Source organism: Lycorma delicatula, chromosome 7 (assembly GCF_047948215.1).
Source record: "Lycorma delicatula isolate Av1 chromosome 7, ASM4794821v1, whole genome shotgun sequence".
Taxonomy (NCBI): domain Eukaryota; kingdom Metazoa; phylum Arthropoda; class Insecta; order Hemiptera; family Fulgoridae; genus Lycorma; species Lycorma delicatula.
The window spans coordinates 112032286-112045299 of record NC_134461.1 but is presented as its reverse complement, the minus strand read 5'-3'; the positions used below and the strand labels follow the sequence as shown (position 1 = coordinate 112045299).

At 28.0% G+C, this 13014-nt stretch overlaps 1 long non-coding RNA gene across 3 annotated transcripts in view; it reads right to left on the bottom strand.

Moving 5' to 3' along the window:
• LOC142327636 (uncharacterized) overlaps positions 1 to 13014 on the bottom strand; it is a 30376-nt gene that overhangs the window by 7155 nt on the left and 10207 nt on the right. For all 3 annotated transcript variants that reach the window (XR_012757047.1, XR_012757045.1, XR_012757046.1), the window contains exon 2: positions 7387 to 7552. This is a non-coding gene — a long non-coding RNA (uncharacterized LOC142327636). The remainder of the gene's footprint in view (positions 1 to 7386; positions 7553 to 13014) is intronic.

The following is a 13014-nucleotide window of genomic DNA, read 5'->3' as shown; positions in this document are numbered from 1 at the left end:
AATCAACATACGGTATGGAGATTTGAAAAAATCATTATTTACCGTTTTACATGTGCTACTGCATATATAAGTGATTTATTGTAAATCACCATCTTAATAAAAAACTAACTACAGTAGTTTAGGTTGAACAGGCTATCTGTTAAATGGTGCTTATAGATAAATAGTTATCTTCACAATGTTCATTCTGAAAAAAAATTTTACTGTGGATGATTAACAAAATTTTTCAGTTAACCATTAAAACATTTAATCAAAGAAATTGATTAATACGAAAATGTCAAGGAATCAATGAAAAAAAAATGTAAAAGCAGAAATCAAAAAGGTATCATAAAATATACTTCCAAAGGGATAATTTTTTTCATTTCAGTAAATTATCTTGAATTTAACATGATTTTTTTTTTTTGAGCAGTTACTAAGCAGAATTAAAAATAGTTAATATATAATCACCAACATGACATTTTTGAATACTAAATGATTTTTTTTTTTAAATCAAGACATTTTGTTTAAATATTTGATAATAATGTATTTTAACATATTTTAGATATATAACCCATTAAAAATCAGTGTATATACAAAATATATTTAATAAAATAAATTATTCTTATTATATCAATGTCCGTAGCGCATTCAAATACATTATTATATATAAATTATGCTGGTTATATTAAAACTTTTTGTAATAATCATTATATTATAGGTTTCTATAACAACACAAAATGAAATAATATTACCACAATATTAAATGACCAAAAAATATTTGCTGTGAATAAGCTGTAGTTGGAAATAATTCATTGTTTTTAGCATTGTATATATCGCATAAAATTGTTAAAACATTTCTGAATCAGAAATTAATATTTAATTAATGATAATTTTTTATATTTTTTTGAAGGTGTCATTAATGAAATGTATTTCAAACATCTGAATAATTATAGTAAGCTGAAAAGTCTATTTATTAATTACTCTACTTATTTATAAATAAGATGTTTGGTTTGTGTCTAAACATTTAAAATGTAAAAAGGTAAAGTTAGCGCTTAAAAAATAATTAATATAAAAGAAAAAAGTATAGAATGCTTTTCCCAAAATACTGAACTAATTTATCATGTTAATGAAAAGTTATAGAGGAATATCTTTCAAATGAAGCCACTGTGGAAATATAGTGATATAATTTTGGCTACACTCAAAATAAAGGGAAGAGCTTTAATAAAATACTGCCAATTCATAATTATTATATAGTAAAACTTTATACATTTTTGAGAACCAGTTAGTCTTTTTTTGGGTCTGATAATAGTAAATTTCATTCAGATCCAACAGTAATGGTTCAAAAAGATTTTTATGCAGCTGGTTTGATAAATAGCTCATTTTTATCAAAATACATGATTGGTGCCCTTACAGAAGAACAATAATTGACATGTCATTTCTGAAAAATTCATTTACAGATTTTTTTTGTTATTTTTCATAACAGTTTTACCAATTGATTTTTTTATTGTTTTATTTCTAATCAAACAAATTATGTATTTAATGCATTATGTGATTTGACTAAACAAACATACATAACATATAATTAAACATTTTAAACTAATTATATTATGCTAGTAAAAATAAGATGTTAAGAGCCCTAAACCTTTTTACTAATGACATTTTAAAAGGGCCCCTAGCATTCACAGGTAAAGAAAAATGTTATATATCTGTATAACTAAGTAAAGAAAAAAGAAACAGCACAGATTTTTAATTGCAGCTTTATTGAGGGTTGAGGAAGAAAGAAGAGAGAATAATGTCAAACTAAAAAAAAATATTCATACTTTACTAGTGTTGAACAATCATTTAATTTACAACCAGTAATCCAGTAATGTCACCAAGGAGATTATTACCAATAAATATGAAACTTTCCATATAACATGGTAGGGAGGCATGGCTATGGTGGCTTCATGAGAAAGAACATCTATTAATGTAATTTGTGGCATATCAAATATTTTTTTTTAAAAGATACGGATAGCATGAACAATCTTTTTACACATTAAATTTTTAATATAATTATGATAAAAAGGTAAGAAATCCATCCAAAACGCATATCTATTTTTTAATGTATGAATTTATTTTTGTTACAAATACTATATTATTTTTATTAAACATATTACAATTAAAATTGATACTTTGAAAAAGTTAAACAATTTGCAAATAAATACTATTTATATTTTTGTAAGACACTATATTACAGTAATATTAAAAAAAGTTATTGTAGAATTTAGATGTGTAGGTCATTAGAAACATTGGAAATCTGAATTTACCATTAAATACATAAAAAGAAAATAAGGTACCAATTTATGCTATATTATTTATTTATTTATATTTCAAATGTTACATTTGTTGTTAGACGTACGTACATGCACATGTATGTAAATTTAAATGTAAACAATAAAAATTTATTACTGATGAATTAAATCATCTAGAAGTTATAACTGTGCATTTAAATTTAATGTTGTACTAGTATAACATATTATGTTTTTATAAATGTAAATAATACATTATACGGCAATTGCAACAAAACTCTTGCTTTTTTAATAACTATTTTAAGAAAATCTCCTTTTACATAGAATAAATCATTATTAATTCTTTATAATATAATTTTGCAAAATCCTTCATTGCAAATTTTTTTAATAGCAAAATTAGTAAAAGTAAATACATTAAACTAAAAATAAATATATAGAACTTTAAGTCTAAAAATAGTCTAAAAATGAGCTGAAAGTTTGCTCCTCGCAAACTGCTGTCCACTCGCCAACAGTCATGTAAAAAGCCATGCGTCAACCCACATATCAATTTATATATATTTTTTTTATGTATATTTTATTTTTGTTCTTGTTTTTATTTAACTTATTTTAACTACAAATAAGCTAATAAGCTAAAGTGTTGGTAAATCGTCTTCGCTGGTAGATGTCTTCATCACTAATTTCTCGTAAATTGATAGATTCTTCTTCAACATTATCAACTAATGTTCTCTCCTAATATTCATTTTCTAGTTTTTTCACATTCTCTCATATTGGTGACTAGTTTTTCTCTGTTATATCAGAATTTTTTTCTTCATGTAGCATAATCACAGCACTTAACTTGAATGTTGTGTTTTTTTTGGGCCACATATCCTTTTACGGCTACATATCTTATGCCTTGTTCTGTGCAGCTTAACTTATTAGTAAAATTCTGGTCTAAGCATTTTAGAATGAAACTGTATTTGCTTCTCCAGTAACCAAGATACTATTTCCAGTTTTGTAGAGTTTGTGGTAGTGCCTTATTGTGATTATTATGGTAAACAGAATTATTCAGCACACAACAACCGATCGCAGGGCTAGATTTGGAATTTTTTGAAGTTGATATTAAATTAAGTTGATAATGAATTTTTTGTAGTTCATATTTTTTTTACTATATTTTTTTAAAATAACAAATCGAACCACATTTAATGAATAAAATATTTTCAAAACTCATGTTAAACAATGAGTAACATTTTCAGTCATTTCTAGGACCACTTTCAGTGACTCCTCAGCTGTTCTTAATCAGGACAAAATGGTCTTTGCTAGGAAAACAAGTATTTGATAATGACATCAAAAGCTATATCACAACTATTATCTTATTGGCTTTGAAATGTGTAGGTATTTTTAATACATTATTGTTTTTTTTTTTCATACCACATACGTGCATGCTTACATTATCACATGCGCGCGCTTGACACCTGCTCTTCATCTGGTAGGTTCTGATTTTGGAATTTAATTAGGCATGGGTGAAATTCTTGTCAAGTACAACATTTTTTTTGTTTCCCTAATTTACAATAGTGAGGTGTGGCTATTAAATATTGATGCGCATGTGCCAAATTCGTACAACTGACAGCTGTGTAGCATGAAGCCTTCTCTTTCGATTATTGCCACTCCAGTTTCTGTACACACATTTCTGTACAATAGTTTCTAAACAAAAATACAACATAGATGTAACTTAAACCACCACTTCTTAAGAAAGCTTTCTCGCGTGTTAATAAAGTTCAGACAACTGCATATTAGTCGAGTTCATACAAATAATATTCTCATTAAAAACATGAATGTAGTGTTTATTCAAACCTAACGTAAATAAAAAAAATTCATTAATTTCATTTTCTAAAAATGATGATGTTAATTTTTTGAATTCCACTGGTTTGAAATTTGAACTATTACTTACTGATTATTTATGACCTTCTGAACTTTGTAATCATTTGATAACCTTTGAAATACATAAAACTGTAGTTAATGAACAGAAATAAAACGTACAATTATTTTGGAAATTGTAGACAAAAATATGTTTATATTCTATTAAAAAATAAATCAAATCTTTTTTCTTATTTTTTAATGCTAGTAGTATGATGATTATTATTCAAATGATTACGATCTTATTGTAATACTGATATACAAATGATTACAAATTAATCCTAGTAGTAATGATATAATGCTAGTATAATGATGTAATGCTTTTAATGCTAGTAGTATGATGATTATTATACAAATGATTACAATCTTATAATATACTCTTATTTGGATTAAAATTTTGATGTTTTTCAGAAGAGTTGAGTATGACCAACTATTTTACTACAATAGAACTAATAGTCTCCTGTGAGGTCGTATATTATAGATGGATTAAAGCCACAAAAATCTTATTGGGAGGGTATATTGAAACTATTTTAATATATAAACTCTATTATTTTTTAAAAAATAAATTGTTTACATAACCAAGAGTATGGTGAGTCGTGTTTAAAACATAACAATAAATGTCTATTTTGATGATTAAATAATTAAGTATAAAAATATATCCACCGAAAATAAAAATAAAATTTTCTTCTACAGTTGCTTTCTGAGTTTTAATACCTGTGTAAAAGGATCTTAGATAACCAAACTAGTGTAGTTTGTTATACTCATAAAACATTAATGAATATTGCAAAATAGTTATTCATTTAATTCTACAAATAATTGAAAAAAATTCATTAATTTAAATAAGATTGAAGTCAGAAATAATAACAGATCATTAGTATCATTTTAATATTTTAGGAAATTGATCTACCTCATCACTTTGTAAAGGCTATAATTTACTATCATTAATCAAATAACCTGTAACAAATATTCATAAAATATAAAATCAGGCATATACCTCAACCTCAAACCCTTATTAAAACTACATAATTTTATGTTAATATCTACAAATTAATGTATGCTATTAATCAGTACACTGGTATGACATGAATTTGACATTGGTATTACTGGTATCAGTTATTATGTATTTTTTATGCTGAATCTTAAAACAAAATCAGTTTTTCTTCATCAACCTCACATTTTAGTCCAAATGAGAGCAAAAAAACCTCCACAAAATATTTAAAGGCATCTCTATCTTTATCTAACGCTTTAACAAAATTCTTCATCAGGCCTAATTTTATGTGTAAAATAATATGATCTGCTTCAACAAGAGGAATATTGACAACATTTTCCTTTCCTGGGGTAAACACCCCAGGAAAGGATTTCTTTTTGGCCAGTCTTTAACTGCATAGTATTTATCTGTAGCCTGATTGTTCCACAAACACAAGAAACACATAACATTTTGTAAAGCCACTCTAGAGACCAAAAAGTAAAGGCAGTTACTTTTATATCGATTTGAATACTAGAAAATTGTGGATACTGGTGTTCTTTGGTGGTTGAGTTTCAATTATTAACCACACATCTCAGTAATAGTAAGACCTAAGACTGTTTAAGACTACACTTAATTTATATTCATACATATCCTCATTCATCCTCAAAGTAATACCTTATGGGTTCCAGAGGCTAAACAAAAAAGAAAGAAAGAAAGAAAGACCGAGAAGAAGGCCTATTGCTTACAGGTTACCAATGATTAACCAAGAGTGTTCATCATACTTAATAGCTTTTAAAATTTTTGACATACTTTCACACGTTTCTTTCATTCCTACAACATGTGCTACTGGTATAGAAGAAAACTTATTCAAGTTATGCAACAACACTGTCTTTAAGCTGCTTTTTGACAAGTCTATAAATAAACACCAATCATGAATAACAGATTCAATATCCAGCTCAGACATTAGCCCCCAAACATCATGCAGGACCAAATTAAACTAAAGTATTTCAGTAAATTTTCATTTAGACTTCTATGTATTGAAATTTTACTATCCTTGTTTAATAAATTCCATTCCTTAAGATGTAAACCTAGGAGTTCTGCATGTTGTTTCAACAAATACAAGCCACAAATTAGGTTTCTCAGTTCTGCTTGTGTGATGAGGTGAGGTTCAGTATTTGATTCTTCTGGAGTCATCAGTTGAGCCTTCTGGGTAATCAAAAATTTCTTTATTAATATCTACTGAAGTTCAGGATTCATCAGTTGAGCCTTCTGGGTAATCAAAAATTTCTTTCCAAGAAGTTGGAGCGATTAGAATCTGTAAATCAACACCATAAAGTACTGGTCTTACAGCTGAACAAACATTTTGGTATGCAGCACCGCTTTTATTGTTTGAATTGAAACCAGTAACATTTGTTAAGCAAAAATAGCAGTCATCATAATGATTAGTAGGCTCTTGCAAAACATAGGTATGCCAAAAGGTAAATGCTCTTTTTTCCTTTTAACCACTGGGTTAGTACAATGTAGCACTTTATGCTTACTACTAGTGGAGCACAGGATTTATCTTGGTCTCTCAAAGGACAGTCAAAATAATGTCTAAGTAGTTTTCAGCAGATTCAATGTTGGTCTTTGTTGACTTTTCATGGTGAATTCTCCACAAATATAACAAAATATATATGGAGAATTTTTACAAGCCCGATTTTTATTCTTTGTAAAATTCAAAATGTCAATGAACGAAAAGTAAATTGAAATATTACTGTGCAACAATCCACATCGCAAAATGCTGTAACTACAGTTACAGGACTGCATGTGCATGCACGCACACACATACAAAATCTTTATGTTTAATAAAATAATACCTAAAGTTGTTCTGTCATAAAAATCTATCACTGAATTTATGGCATCACTTATGAAACAATCTTTATATGTGTATGAAACCATGTGTATAAAACCACTAACATAACTAAAGAACACAGCAAATTTCATCACGTTGAATTAATCATTACACATCATTTGACTGTTATGTATCAAATATAGGTCTACAGCATGCATCACAATATAAATCAGATCTGAATAAGCAAACATACTTTAAATTTAAGGGGCTGTAACTTAAGAACATGGGTTGTTTCAGAATACATATTCAGATTCAGCATATAAAATACTATATAGAACACCTACTCCCTTTTCAGTTCCAAATTTTATACTGACAAAATATGTTATTAGTTGAAATATAGATTACCTTTAATTTACTGATTAACAGATTACCTTATATTGATTAACACGCTGGCTGGAGAAAACTGCATCAAAGGATGATTTGGTTGTGGTTTAATGCAAGCTACACATAAGCATACCATTTGGTTTTGTCTATTCCAAAGAGATGACTCACCACTATCTACTAGTAGACTTATCCCAGAGCTTGAGCAAAACGCACCTGTAGAGAGACCAATAAATGAATGATTGACTGCAACGAGCATTTTTACAGCAGTAGCTTGGGCATAAAAATAAGTCATGCATCCATAGTCTAAGTGGGAACAGATCAGAGCTCAGTAGAGGCGCTACATGCACAATAGGTTGGAGTTTAACAGCTTATTTTCAAAGTCTATGGTTCTCAGGTTCAAATCTAAGTAAAGGTAAGTTATTTTTATAAATATTAAAATTAGACAGTGCCAGTGAACTTTGGTGGTTGAGGTCCAATTAACCACACATCTCAGAAATAATCGGTCTGAATCTGTGCAAGACTACACTGCATTTACATGTCATAAAAATCATTATCTCATTGTGCCATGGCTTGCTCATTGTTCACAAGCAAACAGATTGCAATATGAATAATAAATAGAAAACAATTTATTATGTAGAACTGCAATAGTAAGTATGGTAAAATATGTTAAATATTAAACTACTCAAAGTACTGAAACAGTTCTGAAGTACTGAAAACTTTTATGCACAGAATTTCTCAAACTACTGTCAAACAGGGTTTTCAGTAATTTCACAAAATAAGGTGTTTCTGCTTACTCCAAAAGATCCTACAGAAAAAATTATTCTGTATTTTCAAAGTAATTCGCATATTTTTTTTGTTTTATTTTGTTAAATCTTACTGTTAACAAAATATTGTTATACTTTGATTAGAAAATGGCTGAAGTGTAAAGTACTTACAAAAACAGTGACTTCATGGTCTAAATATAAAAATTAAGTTTTTTCTGAAAAAACATGCATTTCTTGTTATAGATTATCCAGATAAATATGGGCGTCAGTGCAAGTACAAAAACATTTATATAATCTTTTGAAAACTATATACATGTTTAATTTACTTCAATCAACTTACTTTGTTATAAAAAAAAATGTTATTCTAAAAGTAAGACCTGAAAAAATGCATTAAAACCTAAAACAAAAAAATACTGTTCCAATTTATTTTGACAAGAAAATTGTGTCAAATTAAAAATATAGAATTTATGTTCACAGTTGCTTTTAAACTGCAATTAGTTTCATAATGTCAAAATTTGAGCTGTTTGAAAATGGAAAATATTATTTGTTTTGGTACAGTTCTACTTTACAAAAAAAAAATATTTTTTCCCCATTTTTTAAATTTTAATTAAAATTTGGGTAGACTTTATTAAATTCTGATTATTATCATTCAGGCCTCTGCAGCTGACAAGGCTGCTTGCACTCTTTCTTCCAGCTGCAGTCTGGGGCGTGATCCCTTCTGGGAATGTCAGACATAGAAATCCATCAAAAACCAGGTTCCATAACAGAGGACCAGGAATGGGATCCTGTGGGGTTACCCTGGTCACAGAATTTTCCACAACTAGGCACGGAATTTTCTACAACTAGGTGGGCATCCTTGAACAGAGTCGTGCGGTTAGACAAATAGTCACGCACTACGACCAGTAGGGCTTCAGGAACATTCCAATGTTCAAACTTATAGAGAACAGAACTCCAAAACAAGGAAGGAATCGCCCTTGCCCTCAGCAAGGGTATTTAAGATGGAATCTTCGGTGCCAACACTTTCCATGAAGCCATAAGTCGGAAAGCAACCCCAACTAAGGCATCCCAATAACAGGCTGTAGTTAAAAAATATTGTGATACTTATCCACATCGAAAAGCACCTGCACGAGAAATCATAATGAACAAGCAATGAGGCTAGTAGTAGTACCCATTCCACGTAACACGGGTACAAGACTTTTATTTCCTTCGTCATATTCTGGTAAACTCCAATGGATTACCGCATTCCTTTTTAGTGGGAAGTGCATCTTTAGCATATTGTAATGCAGATACTTTGGTGATTGCAGTGATGGGACTAAATAAGTTTCATGGCATAAATTATGACATCACTACAACAGCAACAGTTCCTATGTCTACGGAATTGAAAATACAAAGGAGAGTATTTGGGGACCGAGTCTAAAATGGGATACCTTAGAGCTTCAGAATATACCTGCTACTACGGGTAATCTATTGTGTAAATTATGATGTTGTTACTAATTTGTATGTTTTACCTGAAATTATCAAAAGCGGTAATGTTTATCCGCAGTGCCAGGCAGGTTAGGTTTTTCAGCTAACTAAGAAAATAAATTAGACTCAAAAAACTACTGTGAAAAAATCTAAAACATTTAATAATATATATATTTCTAATACTGAACAAGCTGGAATTGTAAATCAGGGGTTATTTGCACAACCAATGTTATATATAGGCATATGTATATTATGTATACATATAATGCATAAATATAATACGTATAATACATATACATGCATTTACTGACTCACTAACAAATAAAACTACACAACCTACTTTTGCGTACTGGAATGTAAAAATAGAAATTGAAATTGATTACAGTTCTGCATTTACTGAACCGTATTACAGTATGGTTCATCCAAATAAGCATGTATATGGTACAAATTAATTTTTAAATAATACAAATAGTATTTGGGCATACAAGCATGGTTGGTTTTAGTAAGATAACTGACAGTATACATAATGAATATCAGTTAAACAATGACATCATATGGTGAGAAAAGGGAAGTATGTCAGCCGGCAAGCAGCCAGCACCGCCACAGCCTTCAACTTTGTGTCACCAACTGCTCACTAAAGAAGGTCTTGCGAAAAAAAGGGTAAAGAACCTCTATATAAATAAACACTTTTGTACTTGTTACCCTTGTCTCATATTGCTCGTTTAAATACAAATATGTTAATATGTTATCTTGGCTTAAATGAATGTTATAAATAAAATATTGCCAACAATGGACTATTATAGAAAAGATTTTTTAAGATATTATCGTGATATAATTTAGTTGCATATCATAAGCAAATTATTTAAAAACTATAATCAAAAGTCAAATTATGTATCTGAAGAAGATACTTTACACACATATTATGAGAATGAAACTAAACCAAATTATGTACATTCAAATACTGGTTGAAGGGAAAATTCTGATACATATAAGTTGAATTTATATATTATTTACAATTTATATATATTAAAAAAAATTTATATAAAGATACCATAAATTAAAAAAAAACAAATTATATATTTATTAACAACAGGGAATATTTTTCGTCGTGACATTTTATATTTATTGACATAATCAAAAATTATGCTCAATGCCATTGGATGTGATTTTTATTTTTATAATTTAGGGAATGTTTTCCAAGTATACTTTTTATACATACGTAAAATTATTTTCACTTTGTAAACAATCATAATTAGAAATTACAATTACAGGTGTTTTGACAACAATTTTGGAGGCCTTCACTTTTACATTAACAACTAATGTATCATTGGCTAATAAAGCCAATACATCACTGATATTTCACAATACGTCAAAATACAGGATCTAGTCTACATTTGTTCCATATTATAAAACGTTTTCCAGCATAATTCATGAAAAGAAAACGTTCACTTTTGCTGGGATTATTAACATAACCTCTCTCTGTTCTACATAAAATAACCGAATCAATCAACAAAAACTTTTTTTATAGCAATAGGTTATCCTTTCAACCATACTGTAATTGCCTGTCACAATTAAACCATTTAGTCATATATATTAGAAAATTAATTCATTTGTATCGATATTTTGGAAAAAAGCATCTCTAATATAATTTCAATAGATCTTTAACAGTAAGATATAAATTTTTAACTTTACTGAATAATCATATATTTTATTTCTTAATCTATTAATAGCAATCTCAAAATTCAAATTATTTTTGATTGTAACTATAATATTATATTTAATATAATATTTTAGGTATTACCTAAAATATTATATTATAAAATATATATACTAATATACCTAAAATATTATATTATAAAATATATATACTAATATATAATTATATTATATATTATTAAAATATTATATTATTACCTAACCATACATTTGTATTTACTATAATTCCTAATGACACTGAACACAGTGTGTGCATTACTTGGATGATTTCCTCAATCCTTTGTGCATGGTCGCATTCTCTTTGGTTATATGAGCCTACCTTGAATGTTTTTCTAACTAATTCAGCAGCTTGAACTGAATGACATCTGTGATAATTTTCACTGGAAACTCCCCTTGACACAGTTAGCCAACGATTTCATTGATGCTTGCTTGTCTAATATGAATCCTTTTTGAGGTAAAAAAGGACCTAGAAGGCCCATAAAGACCCAAGAAAAAATTAATTACAACCAAACTTCTGAAGTTTGGTTGTAATTAATAATGCCTTCACAAATTTTTTTAATGTCATTTTTACATTATTTTCAAAGTAAAATTACACTTTTATGTTAAAATTAAATTTTATGTTATAAGTTGTTTCCAACCTATGAACAAAATAGTCAATTCATGCTGTTAAAATTTTTTTCACAATTCAATCTATTTTGTTTTTTTAATAAAGTTAAATTTTTAATTTCCAAATTTATAATTGAAAAAATACAACTTAATTAACCATTTAACAAAGTTTTCTTACATTAAACCCAAAAACTTGTTATTTTTACCCCATTTTTTGTGTTTTACATCAGAAATCTTTAAAACTAATGGAAGTACAGTTCTGGGACCCATTTTTAAAATATTTTCAACTCAACAACCATAAGAATCAACTACATTCGCCCCTTAATTTACCTCCCTAGAATTTCAGAAGTTTTCATTTTCCTGGAGAACCGAAATCCATTTTCAGGTATATATTCATACAAATCTTTTTTTTCCTTTTTTTAGCTAAAGAAACAGCTCCCGAGATATTGGTGTGTAGTTTTGAATAACTCTGTATAATTTAAAACTAAGAGTGACAATTGCATGAATTGCACCTTTCATTTCATTTCAACCCATTCCATTATCTCAATGGATTATTAAAAATAGTACTTCCTGTAATAAAATGTATATTTACATTTTTGCAAATATTAACATTTATAAATTGACAATACTTGAAAATACATCAACAAATGAAAATTTTATAAGCCAAAATAATTATCTTAAAATCTTTTCAAAAATAATCTTGTTTAGAATGTTGAATACAGTTTCTGAACATTTAATATTGCTGAACTTGAAAGGGAGTAAAACCAAAGATGAGTTTGAAGAAATTCTTAATGGAATGGTTTTATTACTAGAATAGATTCATTATGAAAAAAAATGTAAAACAAAGGTAATGAAATGAGATAGAAAGGAAGGTAAAGAGGAAATAAATATAAAAACAGATGCAGCAAATGTTGCATATTTTATTTGGATGATGAAAATAGTACTGAACTGCTCAGCTAAACTGATACTGGAAGAATACAAAAAATCTAGGTATCTAAAAGATTTATCAAAATTAACTTTACTGAGATATCATAACTTTATATCTAATACTAACGTTTCCAGAAAGTTAGTATTATATATACTACTTCAAATGCTGTCTGTCCTGTACATGGATTTTTAATTCTA